We start from the raw sequence: 6,135 nt of genomic DNA on the forward strand, positions 1-6,135 counted from the left end.
TTGGAGGAATAATTTAAATTGGAGGTGGCCAATCTGTAGCACGTGTGTCTCTGACAGGGGGCTATCTTGTGGCCAGTCAAATTGTTGGTCCACCCACCTATGTAGGGCAGTCTGCCCACCTACCTCACCTGCCATGCCTTTGATGCAACTTCGGAAGTAGTTTACAGGTGGGAAGCTGCCCATTTAATGCCCGATGCCAAGGGCATAATACACAGCTCCATACCATCCCTACACCATGTCTCATGTTTCACAGATGTCATCGCTATGTAGCTCTGGCCCCACAATGGCCCTCACTCTATGCCCCCCTGATGTTCAGACCCCACATGGAACCCTCCACCTCAAGTGGTCTACTCCGCCCTCCTTCTGGGCTGCAAAACTCCCTAAGCCCTTTTTCTCTCATGGCTGTGGCCCCCTCTGGGACCTTTGGCCTCACTGGCCCTGGCATTGCCTCTAGGCCAGTCTGGACTCCTGGCCTCTAGCCTCCAGCCATCCCTCGTGGTGGGTGCTCTGGCCCTTCGACTGGTCTGGTTCTGACCCCAGCATGGGCCAGCAAGGTTATTTCAGGTAGGTCACTGAGCCACTCACCCTCACAATCCCATACGGGGCTGCTTTCTTAGGCCTCTCCAAACACAGCTCCCTGTCTACTTAGGCCAGCCTATGCGCAGTCCTTCAGGCCCACCATACAGACCCTACTCTACACAGCCCACTGACTCTTATACATCCCCTCACTGGGGCCACTACACCACCCCCACACTGGGGCTACTAGGCCTTACATCTTGGGCCTCAGGCCTCTGATGTTATGCCTGGGCCCCTCGCCTGTTCCCTGTATGGGGTAACCCATCAGGTCATGGGGGCTGAGGCTATATGGTGCCAGATCCTCACTTTTCACTGGGGAGGCACTGGTGTGGCATTTCCTGGGGACCACCCCACCACAGGCAGCCCCACTACACCATCCAATCCTAGCAGAGTGTAGTTTTAGGTCATGCCCCAGGACCAGGAACCTCCTCCATCCCCATATAGTTCCTACCCTGTCCTCCAGGTGTTCTGGGAGCAGCAGCTCTGGCTGGTGATGTTATCCATCTGGCTCCCTGCAGCAACTGCCATTTAGCTCTGAGGGCCTCAATTTATACTGAGACTGCCCAGCCTCATCCTCCAATCCAGGAGCCCTCTTGCAGTCATGTGACCGCCTCATTAAGCCACACTGCACCTGCCAGCTGATCCACAGCCTGTTGAAGCCTCTTAAAGTGGCAGGCATCAGAGGTGCCCTGACACAGTGTCACACCTATCATGGACAACCTCTTGTGTGTGACATGCAGCAGACTGGGGAGTGAATGGGTAGCACAGCAGCAGATAGGGCAGGAAGCAGATCAGCAGATCAGGCAGGGAGCACAAGGCAGGGAGTAGAAAGCAGAGCAGCAGATCAGGCAGGGAAATGCCAATGGAGTGACACTCAGTGAGGGTGTTGGGCTAATTTGTAGGGCACCTACCAAAAAGGTTGGGGCCCACTGGTCTAAATAGACCTCTGTATGAATGCTTCAGTCTTCACAATTTTTGTTTGGTTGTATTTTTGTGAGGTTTTGTAACTAAATAAAACACTAAGGATTGCACTCAGGATACATGAAGCTGATATTCAATATTCTTTAGAATTATAGATAAGTAGGGCTGGAAGGGGCCTCCATAGGTCACTGAATCCAACCCCCTGCCTGAGTAGGATCATCCCTATCCAAGCCATCCTATACAAATCCATTGCCTAAAGCAACCAACAAAATTCAGGAGCGTGGGAAATACCCATAGTAGTGCATACGCACAGAAAGTCCACATGTGTTATGAAGTCATTTAACAGGGAGGCCCACCGAGAACTCAGAGCTGATTAAAAAATCTTTCGTTTATGCCGCATGCCCCCAGAGGCTGGGGGGGCACGGCAACTGCCTGCAGGTGGCAGTGGCAGTGGTGGCGGGGATATCCCGCAGGTGGCCACAGAGGTGTTGGTGGTGGGGCGGGGGGTGGCAAGCGCCAACCAGCAGTTGGTGACCACCTGCAGACGCCGCCGGCGGTGGCCAGCAGCAATCGAGGACTGCCCGTAGATGCTGCCGGCAGTGTCGGTGGTAGGGATAGCGAGTGGGGACTGCCTACAACCACTGCCAGCAGCATCAGTGGTGCTTTTTTCAGGGGGGTTCACCACCAAGCTCAGGGGGTGCATGTACACCCGCGCGCACCCCTACGTGTCTCCAATGAAATCTTTAGATACAAATTTTTCATTTCAAATATTGAAATATTATTTTGTCACCTCTTAAGTTAGTTACAATTTCTCTGAAATCACCTAAGGCAGTTGTTGAAACAGCCCAAAAGAAAAATGTTGGTGATACCCAGTGCCTCTGAGGAAGACACTTAAAAATCTAGTAATAAAACCCTGACACACAACAGCAGGAGGGGAAAGAATTATCTCCAAGCCCCACATAGCAATCAGGAAATCCCAGAAGCATGGGAAATACCTGTAGCAGAACACAGGCATAGCTACATTTAGATCACCCCCTACCAATGCCTGTCCAACCTCTTAGAATAATAGAAAATTATGGTTGGAAGGGACCTCAGGAGGTCATCTAGTCCAACCCCCTGCTCAAAGCAGCACTACCCCTAACTAGATCATCCCAGCCAAGGCTTTTCTACCTGGGTTTTAAAAAACCTCTTCTTGAACACCTCCAATGATGGAGATCCCACAATGTCCCTAGGAAGTCTATTTCATTGCTTCACTGTTCTAACTGTGAAGAAGTTTTTCCTGATATCCAATCTAAACCTACTTTCCTGCACCTTTAAGCCACTGGTCTGCATCTGTTGCAGCACACAGGGGCATCATGCCCAATGGCATAATACACAGCCAGGTAGAGCCAGGGGGTGGGAACCTGGGAAGTTGCAGGGGTGAGCCACAGTTTGGGAGCAACTGAGGGCAGGCCTGAGTTCCAAACCAGGGGTGAGATCCAAAGCCAAGAGTCTGAACCCAAATGCCAAGCCAGACGACTAACTAGAATCAGGGGGTCAGGAAGCAAGCTGAGGTAAATTGGACTAGATAGCCTCTTAAGGTCCCTTCCAGTTCTAATTATGTTTGATTCTAAAGAATATTAGCTTTGTACATCCTGAATGTAATCATAGAATCATAGAAAATGAAGGTTGGAAGGGACCTCACAGCAGACTCAATTAATCAAGCCTGCTGGAGCGTGGTCATGTAGTTCAACCACCTGCTCAAAACAGGACCATTCCCCACTAGATCATTCCAGCCAGGGCTTTGTCGAGCCAGGCCTTAAAAACCTCCAAGGATGAAGAGTCCACCAACTCTCCAGTTAACCCATTCCAGTGCTTCACCACCCTCCTAGTGAGCAAGTTTTTCCAAATGTCCAAGCTAAACCTCCTTTGCTGCAACTTGAAACCATTGGTCCTTAATATTTTATTTAGTTACAAAAACCCACAAAACAACCAAACAAAAATCCTGAAGACTGAAGCATCAATACAGAGGTCTATTTAGAACAGTGGGCCCCAATCTCTTCAGTAGGTACACCACAAATTAGTCCCATTGATGTAGGATGCTGAAACGTAATGTCTAGGCACACTAGAATAAGCTGCTGCAGTTCATACACATGCTTATTGCCATTTTAGAAGTAAGCAAATGGATCAGTGGCTCCATCCTCCCTGCCCAAAATGCACCAGTCAGTCCACCTGAGCTGACATGGAAGGGCATTTATACACATGCTCTGGGAGGCAGGGGGCAGGGGAGGGAAGCACTTTAATTAGAGCGGCTCTAATTAAAGCACCCAGAGCATCACATGTATCAGCATCCTCATGCCTCAAAGTGGCAGCAGGGGCACTTTAACTAAAGCCTGTTGAATGACCTTTAGTTAAAGCACGCCTGCTGTCCTTTTTCAGCATAGGGACACTGATACACATGATGATGGAGTCTGCTGGAGTGCGGTAATTATCCCACTCCAGCAGACTTAATTAATTGAGTCTGCTCCAACGCGCTGTAATTATCGCGTGTCAGACCAGTCTTGATACACATGTATAGGTGCCTGAAGATGTTACCCTTTGCTGCTGGTATAGGCTACAGTAAATGCTAGCCTTTCTCTACCTCTTAGCATCACCCAGAAGCCAAGTGGGGAGCAGAGGGAGTTCTTCAGAGAGTCATAATGTTCTTACTGAGGTAGTGGAATTTAAGCCCAAAGGCAGGATATAAATCTTCTTGTATTTCTGTGAAATTGGGTTTGTATATTAGCATCATGCAAATTGAAACAAATCTCTTAAAGGCAGGTACTTATTCAGGAGACTATATTACAGTTATCAAATTTGTTCTTGGATGTGTGCTGATAAGACGACAATGCAGTACATCCCTTGCCTCTTCTGGGTTATACTTCTGAACTTTGACATGTTTTTAGGATTGGGGTTTTTTTTTTTAAGATATTGAATGGTTGATAATAGAAATTGACTGGTAAACTACCCCCTGAACTGTCCTAATAATTGTTTCTTCAATCACATCATGTACTAAATACTGTCTTAAAAAAAGAGGAAACAAACACCTTAGGAATTACACTGCAACTGAAAACAGACTAGTTAATGAAACAACTTCATTTACAATGAAAAAAAATGCAGCTTTGGCCTAGGCTTCATGAATACAACCTCTCCTTCCTTCCAAACATTCCACTTAAATGTCACTATTCTTCTTTTACAATTCCTCATTAGTTTGGGTCCAACTATTAGCAGGACAAAGTGCTGGGGTTTAACTGACTGTTACGCTTGCAACCAGCTCCATTGATTTGCTAATGTGATTTAGTGTGGAAAAGAAAAGCAGAAGAGAAGCAAGTTTAATTTACAAAGCCACAGGAAGTGGCATGCACTTAATGCAGCTGTGAGAGTATTCCTCACATAAATTTGAAGCAGAGCACTTCATGCACTAAAGACAAACAGATAAAATTAAGTACCACAAAGAGGGGAAAATTCAACAATGGACTAGAGATGAAAATAGTCCCTGTGTAAGATGTGAGAACTGACACCATACATTGTTGTATTGCTGCTGTTCTGGTCTTTTGCTTCTGGGATCTTTTTCAGGTGTGGTTTTACAACAAAGCAGGCACAAATCACTTTTGCTCATTCACCTTTGCTCAACTTAAGAAGCCAGAAGTGAAACCAAGTGACACTATAGAGCACATACCCCTTCCTCCCCCTCAGCCAAGTGCTTTAAGCAGTCAAGAGTTGGGCTGTCAGACCTGCCAACTAGAAATGGTTCTGTCATCACGTGTACACAACTGAGCTGCAAGCCCTCTGTAAAATATAAAAAGTCATCGCCCCATTCCCCTCCCAGTGCTTTGCTGATTGACTAGCATACAATATTTGTAAAACTACATCACTGCAAACACTTCATCTGCAGTGGCTTGCTGGGAAGTGTTCAGTGACATGACAGCTACTTCATTACAGGTATCCAGTAGGTCTGTGCAAAGTGGCTAGTATTCGCTTCGGATTTGGCCGATTTGGGGGACAGTGATTCGATCTGGTGATTCGAATCACTGTCCTGATTCGATTCACCCAAATCTGATTCAGAGATTTGGCTTCTGCTGAATCTCTGAATCAGCCAGGCCAGGTCTGGCCCATCCCCTGCCCCTCTCCCAACCCGGCAATGGCTGCCCTGCCGGCTCCAGCTCCCAGCTCTTTGGAAAAAAAAGCCCCGACTCACTACTGGATGGGGGCAATCCTCGCTGAACCCCACTGCCCCACACTGCATGGGGAGGCTCTGCACAAACCCCCCGATTCCCCCCCCCCAGCTACGTCCCTTTAAGAAAAAAACCAAAGCAAAAAACCCCCAGACTCACTGCTCCTACCAGGGGAGGGGGGGGCAATCCCTGCTGCCCACCGTGCCATGTGGGGGGCTCTGCACAAGCCCCCGAAGCCCCAAGGCTGCCAGGAGCAGAGAGTCCCGGGGCTTTTCTCCATTTTTTTTTTCTTAAAGGGCCGGAGCTGACCTGGGTGGGGCACACGTGGGGGGGCTGCAGGAGAGAGGGGGAGGGTCATGGGGCTCATGCAGAGCCCCCCATGCAGCATAGAGCAGTGGGGGGGCAGCGGGGATTGCCCCCCGCCACAGACCTGGCAGCACCCCGT

This window comes from Alligator sinensis, unplaced genomic scaffold (assembly GCF_000455745.1).
Source record: "Alligator sinensis unplaced genomic scaffold, ASM45574v1 scaffold392_2, whole genome shotgun sequence".
Lineage (NCBI taxonomy): Eukaryota > Metazoa > Chordata > Crocodylia > Alligatoridae > Alligator > Alligator sinensis.